This window comes from Saccoglossus kowalevskii, chromosome 20 (genome assembly GCF_978046115.1).
Source record: "Saccoglossus kowalevskii chromosome 20, keSacKowa6.1, whole genome shotgun sequence".
In the NCBI taxonomy this organism is placed as follows: Eukaryota; Metazoa; Hemichordata; class Enteropneusta; family Harrimaniidae; genus Saccoglossus; species Saccoglossus kowalevskii.
In genome coordinates, this window is record NC_140660.1 from 24,759,696 (window position 1) to 24,778,081 (window position 18,386).

Genomic DNA, 18,386 nt, shown 5'->3' on the forward strand with positions numbered 1-18,386 from the left:
TCTCGGACAGATCAAGTTGCGCAAAAGACACGAATCAGGTTTCTCGCCAAAAACCAAATCCCAGGACACGATCCTCAGCCGATCATCATCTCGCTCTGTCAAATAATGTAGGCCCGGAGGATCAAGAGGAATTGCTTCTCTGCCCGGTTCGAGCACTGAGTTGCTACGAACCGTACTAGAGATTCAAGATGGGTAGCCAAGCACATGTTTTGTGTTACTGCCCTGGCAGACAGGATAGGCCGGCCTCCCCGACTCGCATTGCCCACCTGTGACTGTATTAGAGGTCTATAATACTTTAACTTCCTCGACACAGAACTTGCAGTACGAGCGCACGAGGTCCATGCGATTGCTAACTCACTAGCGCTAGCATCAGGCACCCCCCTCGAACATATTCTGTGGGCAGGCTTCTGGAGAATGCAAAACGTCTTTATCAACTACAACCTAAGAGACACCCAATCCATTGAAGAGGGCCTTTTTTTCTTAACTAGGTGATGAGCGGTATTTGCAGAGTGTATTATCCCGGACTGGGAAAGAAAGACTTTTCATCATTTTCTGTTTGCTCAGATAAACACGCCACCTGTTGGCGTCTTACTCTGCCTACAGTTCAAAATAGTCATTTTGACTGAGTGAACTCATGGTGGGTGGGTAATTGAATGTAGTGAATTTAGGCAGAGGGTTTTCCGACTTGCCTATTCACATAGTTCATACCCACCATAGACTTCGGGTCCCCCCAAATCATGGGGGTCGTGGGGCTTCCCCTGACCTAGATTCCTCTCTCCGTCATTGGCAGAATCGCTGAATAATGCCTACAGTTTGAAATAGTCATTTTGACTGACTGGAGTCTATGGTGGGTATGAACTATGTTAATAGGCGGGTTCGGAGAACCATCTGCCTAATTTTGCAACATCAAGATTCATTCTGAGTACAAATAACAGAATAGAAAAGGTGCGAACCATGTTCTGTATGTTCACCGTGATACACTCTGAAATTAATGCTTAATTAAAATTAATTAAAGTTTTCTTGTAAAAGCAGGAAGCAGACTACTATGCCAATCATGATTTTTATGGAATGAAATACACTTTTTAAATGCATATTTTAACAATTAAATGTCATCGACGCCTGGTAAAAACACTCTGGGGGATGCCCTTAACTCGTTAATTGTTTGGGGTGGGCTTATACTCAAGGAGGGGCTTATGCTCGGGAAGTATGGTAGTTGTATCAGACAAAACTAAAAAGCAGTCCCAGTCTATTCAAACATAGAAATGTGCATTTTTTCAAGTCAGAAATAAAATATGTGCCCCAAAAATAATAAGGACGATATCAATTTACTCTGTCCATGCTCGTTTCACATGTATGTAGTATGCATATGGAAAGGGTAGCGATAACAGATCTACTACTATTTTAGATTAGTGCTACTCGCACTACTTCAACAAACATACATACATGGTGATTTCCTTTATTTATTTAACTCACCATCCAACAAAGTGTTTCAGGCGAGAATTCTTGTTATTTCTACAACTTAATTGATGGGATTACAAACTCTCACCACTTAATTGGTAAAATACAAATTTCTCAGCCTCTGCCCAAATACTGGTAAATCTCAATTGTTAATTTTATCTAGAAATGCGTTTTTATTCAAACCATTTGTTACCTTTATCAACATACTTAGTCGTATCTATCTTTCTACATCTTTTATTTTTGACAAAGACATTGACAATCACTTAAATTTTTGTCCATTTAAATTTTTGCAGTTCTAATCATTGTGTTTTCACTGTGTCACCTCTCTACAGTTCTCACTCTGCCCATCCTTCTGCACACCTTTGCTTTTCAGTCGCTATATTTTCCACTGGCTTTTTGCGACCACTTTTGAAAATTAACTGGATAATTTTTACTTTTATTACTTCTAACTGCGCAAACCTACAAGTGCTGCATGCCACTCACCCGCTTGCCACTGATCGTTACTTAATTATTTTGAAGTCAAACTTTACCAGACCATAGAAATATTGTCCCTGTTTCTCACTGTCAAAAAGTAACTCCTTTCATGTGACTGTTTCAATCATCATTATTGAAAGGAGAGACCCCAAATAATACACATTACACATGCATGTTAAATTCACATAGACGCATGTCCACAGTCACACTCCCATTTCATTTCCATTAAATAAAATAAATATAATATTACATTATAATATTGCATCTGGAGTTGATTCAATTACAGCAGAACTCCTTAAAGCAGATATTGAACTTGCAACAGACAAAGTTCAACAGCTTATTGATAAGATATGGAAAGAAGAGAGAATACCTCTGAAATGGAAGCAAGGTTTGATAATAAAACTACCCAAGAAAGGAAATCTCAAACAGTGTAAGAATTGGAGAGGAATAACACTACTGCCTATTGTAAGCAAAGTCATGAGCCGAGTCATCATAGACAGAATAAAGAACGGAGTTGATAAAGGTCTCAGAAATGAGCAGGCTGAATTTCGGAAGAGAAGAGGCACAACAGAACAAATATTCATTTTACGTAATATAATTGAACAGGTCAACGAATGGCAAGCAACACTATACATTAATTTCATTGACTTCGAAAAAGCATTTGATTCTGTGCACCGAGACAGCCTTTGGAGAATAATGAGAATGTATAGAATACCAGAAAAGTTAATCAGTCTTGTGAAAGCTTTTTATGATGACTTCAAATGTGCAGTGATACATCAAGGGGAAACATCGGAATGGTTTGACATCAAAACAGGAGTAAAACAAGGCTGCAATATGTCAGGTTGTTTCTCATAGTGGTTGATTGGATAATGAGAAGGTCTGTACAAAATGGCGAAACAGGAATTAGATGGAAGTTTACATCAAAGTTGGATGACTTGGATTTCGCAGATGATTTGGCACTGATAGCATCCACAAAACAACATATCCAACAAAAAACTGACATGATTTTTACAGAAGCTCAACGAGTTGGTCTAAAAGTGAATTCCCAGAAGACAAAATTAATAAGAATTAATGCAAGAAATGTTGACAGAATTTACATCGATAGCGAAGTTGTTGAAGATGTCAACGAATTTGTGTACCTGGGTGCAACCTTAACAAAATCAGGAGGAGGTATGGAAGACATGGAAAACAGAATTTCAAAGGGGAGAAATGCATTCAGGCAGCTTTATAAAATATGGAACAGTAACAAAATCAAGAGAGCAACAAAACTCAAGTTGTACAAATCATTGGTGTTGTCAGTGCTGTTATATGGATCTGAAACCTGGAAGATGACAAAAGGCGACGAAAGAAAACTCAATACTTTTCAAACAAAGTGTTTAAGGAGGATAATGAAGATAAAATGGCAAGACCATGTTAGGAATGAAGAACTGCTAACCAGGACTGGGATGGAGAAATTGAGCACTACAGTAATGAAGAGGAGATGGAAATTTATTGGGCACACCTTAAGGGAGGAACCCACAAGCATCTGTAACACAGCATTGACATGGGCACCAGAAGGAAAAAGGAAACAGGGTAGACCCAAAACAACTTGGCGACGCACTGTAGAGAAGAAAAGAAACAAGGCTGGATGGAAGTCATGGACGGAAGCCAGAGTTGCAGCAGCTGATAGGACAGAATGGAGACGTTCTGTGGAGGCCCTATGTGCCACTTGGCATCTGGAGGATAGATGAGATGAGATGAATATTACATTTAATTAACTAAAATCAGAACAAGCATCTGAGTATCCAAAGCATGCAACAATAGTTCACAGTTCGAGTTACGTTTGTGAACGATTTGAAGTTTTGTTCAGAATATAATTAGCTTCACCAAGTTTTCCACAAATATACTCATAGTATCACTTCTCTGTGAATGATAACTTCAACTGTACAGAAGTTCATCAACATTATACATGTATCTAACATCATTTGCTGAGAAAAAAAATGGTGGAAAATGTTAGTACTGAAACTGAATTTGATATCGAAAATAATTTGTACGATTTACAATGTAATCAACTAACATCAGGTTGTTACACTCAAAACTGATAATAATTACTAATTATAATTTTTTTCTCAATTAATAATCACAAATTTGAATTTGTATTAAAGTTTTCAAACAATAGTATTTGTAAGATTATTTTGCAGGAAAAAAAAAACACAAAGGCGGGATAAAATGTTGATATCACTGTATACTGTATATTTTTGTGTAACATGGTTTATATATTTTCAAAATAGTTCGTGAAGAACTAAAGAAAAGACAAGATGAACTATCTCTCACGGATGAGTCAAAAAGTGATGAAAAACTTGGTGACATCCCATCGGCCAGTGATGCAGAAACAGCACATCAACAACCTGAGAAAACATCCAAAGAAGATAAGCTGCAACGTTTGGAAGAACGATTAAAACTAGCAGGAGATGTTGGTATAACAGACCATGAGATCACTTTCTATGACCTTGCAGGTCAACGTGTATATAACATGACTCACCAGGTTTGTTTACTTTCTTTACACATAAATAGTGAATAACACAGACATGTTTAGGCTTTCTATATCTAGTCGAACAGTTCTGTGTTTACATCACCACAGCTGCCTGCCCCTCTAGATGAATCTGGCAACTGGTTAGCTTGTCCTACTTGGATAGCAGACTAATATAATGAGATGCCACATATTTGTTAGCTCTGAACATATACTGATAAAAAGTGTGCCAAATCTTGTAAATAACGTGCTTGAAATTCACCTCAATGCTATCTCTTAAATAAGGTGATTTTCTGGAATCATTCTGAAATTTTGATTGGTTGAATGGTTTGGCAGATATCTTGGATTTAAGTTAAACCGTAAGTGTTCATTTTGAACCCATTCTTTAGGGTATAGTTATTCTGATTTTTTAGCTCCACTGTTGACTTGGTCAAGCGGAGCTTATCATATGAGTGATTGTCCTCCGTTGCCCGGTGTCCGTCGTCCGTGTCAACTTTTTAGCTCCTCTGTAGACTTTTTTGAGCAGAGCTTATTATATGAGTGATTGTTCGTCGTCCATGTCAATGTTTTACTTTTTCGACTTCTCTTTGAAAATTACAAGCCGGAATGCTTTGATACTTGGTGTATATGTACCTTGGGTAGACCTCTCTTGGATTTGTTCATTTCATAATGATATCTTCAATTCTCTAATTTTGATGAATATTTTTGACATTTTTGGTCAAAGTGATATTTTTGACTTCTTGTTAAAAACTTAAAATCCGATTGCTTTAATATTGCATATCTAGGTACTACATGTGATCCTCTCTCAGATTTGTTCATTTCATGTTGATATCTTAATTCTCTAATTTTGGTGAATATTTTTGTCATTTTCGGTAAAAAGTGATATATTCGACTTCTTGTTAAAAACCGCAAGTCTGATTATTTTGATATTACATATATAGGTATTACATGTGAACCTCTCTCAGATTTGTTCATTTTGTGATGATATCTTCAATTCTCTAATTTTGGTGAATATTTTTGTCATTTTTGGTAAAAAGTGATATTTTCGAATTCTTGTTGAAAACAGCAAGTCTGATTGTTTTGGTTGTTCATTTTCTAATGATATCTTCAGTACTTTAATTGAAATGTGCATTGCTAAAAGCCGAGCTTTCTCAGCCGATAGGCTGCTTGTTAGTCCCCGTTCGGACGAAGTCCGAAAACGGGGACTTATAATTCGGTCTCCGTCCGTCCGTGTGTCCGTGCGTCTGTGCGTCCGTGCGTCCGTCCGGAGTCATATCTCAGAATCCGGTGGACCGATTCCGTTCATTCTTTGCATGTGCCTAGTACCTTATGTGGGACATATGCACATGCAGTGGTTTAGCGATTCGATTCAAAATGGCCGACTGGCAGCCATCTTGTTTTTTGAAAATGTTGTATTTTGGACATGCTTTGTCAGTTTTCATTCAAACTTGGTACATGGATTATACATGTTAGGATACATGTCATGATGATTTATTTCACAATTGGATCAAAGATGGCCGACTGGCAGCCATCTTGTTTTTTTGAAAATGTTGTATTTTGGACATGCTTTATCAGTTTTCATTCAAATTTAGTACATAGATCATACATGTTAGGATACATGTCCCCGACCGTCCGTGAGTTCCTGAGTCTGTCCGTCCGACCGTCCGTGTGTCCGTCTGTCCGTGCGTCAATCTATCCAACGTCATATTTCAGAATCCTGTGGACCGATTCCGTTCAGTCTTTGCATGTGCCTAGTACCTTATGTGGGACATATGCACATGCAGTGGTTTAGCGATTCGATTCTAAATGGCTGACTGTCAGCCATCTTGTTTTTTGAAAATGTTGTATTTTGGACATGCTTTGTCAGTTGTCATTCAAACTTGGTACATAGATTATACTTGTTAGGATACATGTCCATGACGATTTATTTCGCAATTGGATCAAAGATGGTCGACTGGCAGGCATCTTGTTTTTGTTTTTTTATGCATTATCTTGGACGTGCTCTGTCAGTTTTCATTCAAATTTGGCACATACATGTACTTTATACATGTTAGGATGCATGTCCATGTCAATTTGTTTCAAAATCTGGTCAAGAATGGCCGATTGACAGCCATCTGACTTTTTGGCCTTACTACTATATTTCCACAATTTACGTACCATTTTCATTCGTATTTGGCACATACATCATACATATCAGTGTGTTTCATAATCAGATCAAAGATGGCTGAATAACGGCTGTTTTTATTTTGACCAAATTACTATGACACGAAACACGTGTTTTGATGTAAATGGAACTCAAGTTTCAAGGACACTCTCGCGACAACCCCTTTGCTTTAATATGACGAGAATAAAGAGAACTTAACGGGGACTGTGTCATTTTCAATGACTTGTTGTTATTAACAATTTTTATTATCATTAGCTCCGCTGTCATCACAGATGACCCAGCGAAGCTGTTGGTATGGGGGTCTCTCCAGCGTTGTCCATCTCGCGTTGTTAAATTTGTGTCAAAATATGCAAATTTTTATTTTTAGTGAATATTTTTTTTTATAATAGTATTGCTTTCATATTTGCAGCAAGGATACGTGGGGTGGTCCTCTGTCAGATTTGTTAAATCCGTCTTAAAATATGCAAATTTGGATTTTTAGTGAATATTTTTGTTAATTTTTTTAATTTTTGACAACTAGTCTGAAACCGTAAGTCCAAATGCTTTGATATTTCCAGCAATGGTACTTGGGGTGGTCCTCTGTCAGATTTGTTAAATTCGTGTCAAAATATGTAAATTTGGATTTTTAGTGAATATTTTTGTCATTTTTGATAAAAATTGTTATTTTTGGCAACTAGTCCAAAACCGTGAGTTCAAATGCTTTCATATTTCCAGCAATGATAGGTGGAGTGGTTCCCTGTCAGATTTGTTAAATTTGTGTCAAAATATGCAAATTTGGATTTTTAGTGAATATTTTTGTCATTTTTGGTAAAAAATGTTATTTTTGACAACTAGTCCGAAACCGTAAATCCAAATGCTTTGATATTCGCAGCAATGGTATTTGGGGTGGTCCTCTGTCAGATATGTTAAATTCGTCTCAAAATATGCAAATTTGGATTTTTAGTGAATATTTTTGCCATTTTTGCTAAAAAATGTTTTTTTGACAACTAGTCCGAAAACGTAAGCTCTATTTACAGAGGGCTTTCAACTAAATATAAAACATAATACAACTTTAAAGTATACTTTGAATATGTAATAGCACAAGTGAGTTAAGTAACTGGTATTTTGATGACAAATGCGATGATTATTCTGCTTATATCAGGTCCCTTAAATTGTACACATAATAATTTGGACGGTCATTATGCTTACAAACAGTTGTCTAACAATATCTATATTATCTTCCGATATGCCCAAGAATGTGATATAATGTCATAATTTGCATATGAATAATGTTTGTCCAATGAAGTGCACTATCCTCATGAACACTGTAAATGTTCATAATTGCAACTGCAAGCAACTGTAAGCTATTTCGACTGTCAGATCTCTTGTTGATATATGGGTTGCATATTTCATGAATAAAAGCATTATTGATCACATGACTCTTTCTGTCATGTTTTTTCCTGAAATAACAAAACTCGTTTGAAAATATTCTTTGTAACCACTGAACACATTTATCTGAACTTTGCATAATGCTCAATAAAATTTGTGAAGCTCTAATTCTTCTGAAACAGGAAGTAGTACTATTATATGTGATTTTCTTATTTTGTTGGACTTATAATTAAACCTCAATATGTCAGTGTGTCCAACCATTCACTCCGTATCTTAGACATGCTTGGGCTGATTACATTCAAAATATGCACACACACACATCATATCATACATATGCACATGTTTTGTTTCATAATTTAATTCATTTTAGAGCTAAATATTCATCAAAATTGTGCAATTGTGCATCTGGATGTCAGTCAGAAATGGACATATTTTATTCAAACTTTGTAAGTCCTTGATTCAGACCATGTATTCAGATTGGATTGGTCATTTTATTTTAATAGTTATACAATTATACAATGTCAAAAATTCCAGCATACTGATTTTGTTGAGGTTATAATTCTTATAATGGACCATGCATTAAATATGACAACTATTCCCCTTGTTAGTACATGATTGCAACTATATTTTCTGTTGATTCTGTTTTCTAGATATTTATGCCAAGTAATGGGGTCTACATTTATGTGACTGATTTATCTAAAGATCTTGATGCTGTATGTGTTAATGAAGCAGGAAAACAGACAATGGGAGGCAAGACATACAGAGGTATTGTTTGTCAAGTTTTCAACAATATTGTGAACAATGTAATAAACAAGTGTATAAGTTTAGACAATGTTGACTACTCACTAATTCTTATCTAATGTTACTATTTTGCCAATGCATGACTACTAAAAAATGCAAGTCTGAAATACAAGGAAAATAAAACAAATTGTTTTTGAAAATACACAATCTTAGCATGTATTCATTTTTTATTTCAGAAAATATTTGCAGTTGGATTAATTCAATTCACACCTGTGTATCCACAAAGACAGACTCACAATATAAATTCAAACCAAGTATTGTTATTGCAGGAACAAAGATAGACAAGATCACAAAGGTAAATTTACTTTACAAAAGTAAATAGTTTCCATGAGATTATACAGGGAACTTCATAAAGCCATTAATGGAAATTCATAAAACCTTTGCTTTGGAAGACCCTTGTGCTTCATTCAGTTTGAAATAATGTGCTCTCATTTGTTATGGGAGACATTTGAAACACTAATTACCCATGTGTCATTCCTCGTTTTCTTCAGTTTACTTCCATGCTTACATTAAGATAGGACATGTTGTTTTCAAACTTTATTTGAACTTTCTACTTTTATGGAACTTTTGTGTACAATATATTTATTCCGTTATGAATTTTCATTGTATGAGTATGAGTCAACAACAAGCAGTATCTTAAGATTTATTGATAATCTCGTAACATGTTCTATCTGATCCTGCTTGGATCAACACCATCACAGAGTTTAATATTCCTAGGCAACTCAGGATCATCCCATCCTTTACTGCACTGCTTGCATCAACACCATAAGTGATTCTAGTATTGCTAGGTAACTCAGAATCATCCAATTCTTTACTGCACTACTTGCATCAACTCCATAAGTGATTCTAGCATTGCTAAGCAACTCAGGATTATCCCAATCTTAACTGCACTGCTTGCATCAACTCCACCAGGGAGTCTAGCATTGCTAGGCAACTCAGGATCATCCCATCCTTTACTGCACTGCTTGCATCAACTCCATCAGGGAATCTAGTATTGCTAGGCAACTCAGGATTATCCCATCCTTTACTCTACTACTTGCATCAACATCACCAGGGAATCTAGCATATTGCTAGGCAACTCATGATCATCCCATCCTTTACTGCACTGCTTGCATCAACTCCATCAGGGAATCTAGTATTGCTAGGCAACTCAGAATTATCCCATCCTTTACTGCACTGTTTGCATCAATTCCATCAGGGAGTCTAGTATTGCAAGGCAACTCAGGATTATCCCAATCTTAACTGCACTGCTTGCATCAACTCCATCTGGGAGCCTAGTATTCCTATGCAACTCAGGATCATCCCAGCCTTTACTCCACTACTTGCATCAACATCACCAGGGAATCTAGCATTGCTAGGGAACTCAGGATCATCCCATCCTTTACTGCACTGCTTGCATCAACTCCATCTGGGAGTCTAGTATTGCTAGGCAACTCAGGATCATCCCATTCTTTACTGCACTGCTTGCATCAACTACATCTGGGAGCCTAGTATTCCTAGGCAACTCAGGATCATCCCAGCCTTTACTCCACTACTTGCATCAACATTACCAGGGAATCTGGCATTGCTCGGCAACTCATGATCATCCCATCCTTTACTGCACTGCCTGCATCAAATTCACCAGGGAATCTAGTATTGCTAGGCAACTCAGGATCATCCCATCCTTTACTGCACTACTTGCATCAACTCCATGAGGGAGTCTAGCATTGCTAGGCAACCCAGGATCATCCCATCCTTTACTGCACTGCTTGCATCAACACCATCAGAGAATGTAGTATTGCTAGGCAACTCAGGATTATCCCATCCTTTACTGCACTGCTTGCATCAACTCCATCAGGGAGCCTAACATTGCTTGGTAACTTAGAACCATCCCTACACTTTACTGCACTGATTGCATCAAATCCATTCGACTTCTTGAAAACTGTCAGCCCAATTGCAAATTACAAATTGCAATTCTGTTTTGTCAACAAACTGCTGTTTTTAAACAGCAAATTTAGTCACCATGTGGGCAAATCACTTCAGGGCAAAAGCTCAGAAATCCAATAATGTACCTGCTTCTATTAATATTCTGCCATTAGTGCTTGTCACTGGTTTTAGAGAGGGGGAGCCTCTGTGTCTGGGCCACACACTTGTGTTATTACGTTGGATCCTTGGAGATGGGTAACCAAAGATATTTCATTGCATACAGGAGGTTAACGTCACACTATCTATTTCTCTAGTAGACAATACTGGCCACCAACAGAGACTATCCCCTGGTTAGAACTTACTGTCACAAACAGACAAGACTGGCCACCAACAAAGACTATCCCCAGGTTAGAACTTACTGTCACAAACAGACAAGACTGGCCACCAACAAAGACTATCCCCAGGTTAGAACTTACTGTCACAAACAGACAAGACTGGCCACCAACAAAGACTATCCCCAGGTTAGAACTTACTGTCACAAACAGACAAGACTGGCCACCAACAAAGACTATCTCCTGGTTAGAACTTACTGTCATAATCACACATATATTACAACATGCACTAGTAGCTTTGCAATGATTGGCTGGTGCGGTGAGTGCCAGAATCTAATGTTGTATGTGCCATTAACAAATGATACACATTGATGAGAATGAGTGTTATTTTCGAAAATATTTGTTCACAATTTTATAAACTGGCATGGTAATTCCCACCACCAATGAAATTAACATAATTCTGTTTACTTTGCATGTGTACTATGATTTCATATTTTAATACATACACGCTCAAAATATTTATCATATAACTTGGACAAAAGAAAGTGTCATTTTTCTATGCCATGAGACATTTCCCCTATCTGTGTAATTTCATATTTTTATGGTAGTAAACGTGCATATACGTTAACTGGGATGTAATATATCCTAGCTTGTTACTAGTGCCCTCATATTACTTGACAATAGTCTACAAATATTTGTTAAGCTATAAAATTGGTATACGTTAACTTGGATGTAACAGAAGTGAGTAAAAGAACTAATGTTTCTTTGCATCTTGTAATTAATTGGTAGTAAAAGGGCTGGGGTAGACAAATTAAGACTTACTGCCCGTCAATTACTGAAATACAAAGGGTGACAGCCACCTGACTCAAGGTGTTGACGGGGTGTCAAATGACGACTTAATGTACTTCTCGGCCGGTCCTCCTGTGATATAGCTCTATAAAATTCACTACAATGAGTTGAATCCATGTCGGCATGGAAGCTGTGTTGTTTTTCAATAAAGAAAACTTACTACGAACACATGTGTATATATGCTATTTTTCCATTTTCAACGCATTAAACCCCACCTTCACAGGGATCGACGTCCGTGTCAATATTTTACTTTTTCGACTTCTTCTAGAAAACTACAAGCCTGAATGCTTTGATACTTGGTATATAATGTACCTTGGGTAGACCTCTCTTACATTTGTTCATTTCATGATGATATCATCAATTCTCTAATTTTAGTGAATATTTTTGTCATTTTTGGTAAAAAGTTTTATTTTCGACTTGTTAATAACCGCAAGTCTAATTGCTTTGATATTACATATATAGGTACTACATGTGGACCTCTCTCAGATTTGTTCATTTTGTAATGATATCTGTAATTCTCTAATTTTGGTGAATATTTTTGTAATTTTTGGTAAAAAGTGATATTTTCGACTTCTTGTTAAAAACGACAAGTCTGTTTGCTTTGATATTGCATATATAGGTACTACATGTTGTACATGTGGACCTCCCTCAGATTTGTTCATTTTCTGATGGTGTCTTCAATTCTCTAATTTTAGTGAATATTTTTGGTGAAAAGTGATATTTTCGACTTCTTTTTTAAAACCGCAAGTCCGATTGCTTTGATATTACCGTACTCGACCGAATACTCGATGAATATTTTTGTCATTTTTGGTAAAAAGTGATATTTTAGACTTCTTGTTAAAAACGTCAACTCCAATTGCTTTGATATTACATATATAGGTACTACATGTGGTTCTAACTCAGATTGGTTCATTTCATGATGATATCTTCAATTCTCTAATTTTGATGAATATTTTTGTCATTTTTGGTAAAATGTGATTTTTACAACTTCTTGTTGAAAACCGCAAGTCTAATTGCTTTGATATTACAGATATAGGTACTACATGTGGACCTCTCTTAGATTTGTTCATTTTGTGATGATGTCGTCAATTCTATAATTTTGGTGAATATTTTTGTCATTTTTGGTAAAAAGTGATATTTTCCACTTCTTGTTGAAAGCCACAAGTCTGATTGCTATTGTTCATTTTCTAATGTTATCTTCTGTTCTTTAATTGAAATGTACATTGCTCACAGCGGAGCTATCTCAGCCGACAGGCTGCTTGTTATATTTTATAGTTTCTGGGCTCCCTGTGGTTTTGGCTTTATAAAATATTTGGTAGCAGCTTGCGAATCCATAACTGGGTCCAGCAATTTTGCAATGTCACGCAAATTTGTTACCATCTTTCATCACAGCTATTGCATTTCCGTCATGAAAATTCTTCTTCTTTCGTTGGAAAATTTTTTCCTATTTCAAGCCCATCGCAATATCCAGAACTTGCTGAATGATAACTTTCACCATGATTGATGAACATACAGTCTGATAAGAAAGCAATGTTGACTTGGCCCCTATGATGCAACACTAGTAATGATGTCATTCTTAGCCAATCAGAAGCAGATGCTTAAAGGTCAAAGATGATTGACAGACTGTAAACAAAAGCATCATGTGCCATTGCAGCAAGTCGTTTGCTGCAAGATCATTTGTCTTGTCTCTTTATTGCTATCAGACATGAATTAAAAGTGCAACAACAACGAAATCATGGTCAGTCAAAATTGTGTGTGATGACATCAACAAACTTTAGGGTGAAGCTGTAGGGATCTTGTTGAATGGCGACAGTGACGCCGACTTGGACTTGATTTTGACAAAGATAGCCATGAACGTACTACAAAATGAGATTTTTTTTCAAATGACTATAAACTTTCATAATTTTCACTGTGTAAATTCGTAAATTATTATTGTTCAGGTATGACTGTTGTTACGGTATTTGTCAAAACCGGAAATAATTTTACGCAGTTTAACCCGTGACATTTTAGTTCATCTAGAATCCTAAATTCTAATGATTCTTCACTGTCGATTTTTATAAGTCCCCGTTCGGACGAAGTATCTTAGAAATGCCTCCACCAATCACAATCAATCTTCACACATACATCATACATGATATCATACATATGCATATCAATTTGTTTCACGATCTGATTCAGGATGGCCGAATGGCGTCCATTTTTGAGCTGAAAATCATCAAAATCAAGCATTTCCCGGCTGTTTACAGATGGATTTTGTTCAAACCTTGTATATACGTTGGACATTATAAGACCTTGATAAAAATCATTTTGTTTTACGATCTGATTAAAGATGGCCGAATGGCGGCCATTTTTGTGCTAAAAAATCATAAAAATCAAGCATTTCTCGGCTGTTTACAGATGGATTTTGTTCAAACTTGATATATACATTAGACATTATGGGACCTTGATGCAAATAATTTTGTTTTTCAGATAACATTCAAAATGGCTGACTGGTGGCCATTTTGTTTTAATGATTGGGCTTCTAGACCCATATTTCCAACTTGTTTTGACTGATTATGTTCAAATTTGAAATATTCATTATACATCATTCATAGATAGACAGATATATTGGTTTGACGATCCTATTCAAAATGGCCGAATGGTTGTCATTTTTGTGCTAAAAAATCTTCAAATATTAAGCATTTCTGGCATTTATGGATGAATTTTGTTCAAACTTGGTACATACATTAGACATTACGGGTTCCTGATGCACACCATTTTATTTTTCAGATCAGACTCAAAATGGCTGTCCTGTGGCCATTTTGTTTTAATGAATGGGTTTCCAGACCCATATGTCTGACTTGTTTTGACTGATTATGCAAATTTTTAATATTCATTATACATCATGTCACAGATATACGGATATATTGGTTTGATGATTCTCTTCAAAGTGGTCTAATGGTGGCTATTTTTGTGCTGAAAAAATTGTTTTATTTTTTAGATCGGATTCTGAATGGCTGACTGGCGGCCATTTTGTTTTAATGAATGGGCTTCTAGAGCCATATCTCTGACATGCTTTCACTGACTATGTTCAAATTTCATATATTCATTATACATATATTCATAATGGCTGATTTTGTTTTAATTAATGCTGTTCTAGAGCAATATCTCTCAATACTCATTTGACGATCAGATACAAATGTCAATCATTTAAATGTTAAACAATCATCATATTCCTGACATGTTTATATTCCAGCTATATTACTATAAACAAAACTTTATATCTTAAATTTGATAACTAACGGGGACTGTGCCATGCATGGCTTGTTATTTCTGGATTATTTGTCACATTATAAACAATACATTATTTTTGTTTTACTTCTAATGTTGCATATTGTTCATTTATTTCTCTTGTGTTTTTTTATTTATCGTTCTATTCCCTGTCGCAATTTGATCTGTGTGTTCTCAATTTTCGTGAATTTTCGTTTCATTTTGCCAGAGATATCAGGACAAACACCCACCCCTATTTTTTGGCAATTTTTCATGTTCAGAACCCTGGGCTCTTACCCAAATAAATATGGTAGAGTAATTATAGTAGAATCCATTATACAAACCTGGACAAATAAAATTCCTATTTTTTCTTGCAATAATGATAACGTGTTACTATGTTTACTATGCGCCGGATCATTTACTTACTTATCAGTGTTCGAGAGTGTGTTTTATGTACGGCGACGTCAACATTATCAATTACATCACAGTCCCTCAACACTGTGATTACATTAAGGAAGCGTTGAAAAGAAAATCCATTTTAGGCTAGTGTCATTGTCAAATTTTGGAGAGTAGAGGACATTTTATACTGGAGACGTTCCAGTATGAAGTTGTTCGATTGGCATATCAAACTCCTTTATTTGAATAGGACATGTTCTATATATTCACCAAAATAGCAACATTGTCATGTTTCTAGGCTTAGAATGAACTTGAAACTTGAAATCGTTCGATCCAAACGACCTGCGTCTTTGGAAATCAAGTTATATGGCCCAGCGAAGGTTCCAGGGAACAAATGTTAATGCTATAATTCACTCTGATGTGGGAATAGGTGACAAAGGTCATAAAAAATTTGAGGGAATTCGAAATTGTAACTTTCAACGTTCTGGTTATCTCTGTGCTACTGCAGTCTTTGAAACAAAATTGAGGGACTCTAAAAACGCAATTTATGGCATGACAAAAACGCAATTTATGTAATTTAAGTAATGCAATATCACGACAAATGTCGGAATCAGAATTTAAGGTGAAAGGCTTTCCGAGCAAAAAATATTGATGTAAAAAAAAAAAAAAAACAATTTCCGCCTAATCATCCATTTTTTGGGTGATTTATTAATTTATTAATTCAGCCCAGTGGTAATATAGCTTATTTATTAGAGGCGCCAGGAAATGAAAATTTCTTATGCGTGAATTATTTGGACGACAATTATAACCAAGAGGTGAGAAACTACTTACCGCTGTGATAGCTACGGTGACTGTGACCCAATCATATTTGAATTTTAGTAAGCGAGAGTACACGTCAAGCAAAAAAGACTGTTTCGACTTGTGGCGTAAAATAGAGGAATATACCATTGTTGACTCTTAAGGGGAATGGAAATCAGTCTATTTGAGGGTGTCACATTAAACGAGGGAGCAAATCGTTTTTATGCTACTAAAAAGTGAAGACCTTGAACATACTTTATGTATTTTAGTACAATGTCATTTTTGTGTTATTACCTAATGTTCATGTGCTGCAAGTTACAGAGCACAAACCTAAGCGACCATCCCTCAGCAAATAACAAAGCCAGTGCATTGATGGTGTCGAAATCGTGAAACTCTCCCTTTTTACGCAAGTAAGTTCGAATTACTAAACAAAGTACAGGACGACAAAGCTAAAATATCCGAGAACCAACACACACCAAAAATTATATCTCAAAAGTGAATATTCGTGGTGCATTTTAAGTCTAAATGGACCGGAAGTGGAATTTGTTAGTACGGTACTCTAAATATCCAAACATATTTTGGTATAAGGTAGTAATAATAAACAAAGAATTTGAAGTGCATTGCCACTGTAGGCAAACATGCCATCACTGCCAGACTACTTTAGCAATAACAGGGCACATTAGTTTATGTTGTTGGGCTGCTGAACAATATTGATGAAATGAGAATCTAGGCTGAGTAATTATAATTATGCTGCACAAATCACAGTTACGTTAGTTCACAGTCATGTTTACTTGATCTAGTTTGCCAAAGATTAAGCAAACACTAAAATTGATTGAAGCAAATGTCAAGGCCAGATTTATTTTTTCTGTAGTATATCAACAACCAACATCAAAGTTGTATATTAGTCAATAATGAAACCATAATTCTAGATAACCCAAATTAAATGAATGTAGAAATCATAACGTAGAAGAATTGTTATCAACAAAATTAATTCAAGCACATTATTTATTTACACATGTAGGATAGAGCTAAGGTTATCAAGAAACGTAAGCAGGCTATCTATGATTTGTTGGCAAAGGAAACTGAAGGAGCAGCTACATATCTCCTCACTGAAGATACGAACGTGTTTGCTGTCAGCAACAAGCCTGTGGAGGAAGTACAGCAAATCAATGAAATTGAAAAGCTTAAAGCGATGCTACTGAAACTCGCGCAAAGCAAGACATATAAAGTACCAGATAAATGGGTGACGTTGGAGCTTACAATAAAGCGTGATACACTGAAGAAGGATCAACTGAAAATGAATCTGAACGAGGTCTATCGTGTTGGTAAAGATATTGGTTTATCTGAGAAAGATGTTGATGAGGCGTTGGCATTTTTTCACAGTATTCGTGATATCATACATTTTGCAGATGATGAAGAGTTAGGTGATGCTGTTATTACTCATCCACAGCGGTTGGTTGACCTGTTCAGACTTGTAATCACAGAGATGTTCAATCGAGATGAAGTGGATAAAAATCCGATTCTCTGCAAGATGTGGGCTAGGTTGTTTGAGCATGGAGTACTTGACGTGAAGTTGGTGGAAGAAATACTGAAGAAGGATGGTCAATTTGAAGACAAGGCGATGCTCTTACAAACATTCAAAATGTTTGACATCATAATTCCAATGCCTGGTACCAATACTGAGTACTACATGATGTGTCTCCTGAAGAAAGCCGGAGAAGCAGAGGTACTATCTCCTGAAGGCAGTAAATCCAGTTGCTCACTCTACTATCACTTCAGGCGAGGATTTTTACCGGATGGTTTCTTTCATCAGTTAGTCATAAGATGTCTAAATAAATGGCAAGATGCTAAGCTGTACCAAGATGATGCAAGGTTTCTTCTTGGAAATCACCATTATCTCATCATGTCCAAGAAGGCCTCTAACATCAAACTGTCAGTGATGACAACCAAACCAGGAGCTGTAAATCCATCACATGGTCCTGAAGTAAGACAGCTTGTAGAAGAGCACGCAGGCGTTCTTGTGAGGAGATACAACCCTGGCTTGTCATACAAAGAGTGCTTGAGGTGTGACTGCGGTGATCAT

General features: G+C 36.3%; 1 long non-coding RNA gene across 1 annotated transcript; it reads left to right on the forward strand.

Moving 5' to 3' along the window:
- The first annotated feature begins 8,701 nt into the window (after positions 1-8,701).
- Positions 8,702-9,050, forward strand: LOC146730164 (uncharacterized). Its single transcript, XR_014927795.1, has 2 exons — positions 8,702-8,738; positions 8,951-9,050. It is a non-coding gene; the product is annotated as an uncharacterized LOC146730164 (long non-coding RNA).
- The last annotated feature ends 9,336 nt before the right edge of the window (positions 9,051-18,386 follow it).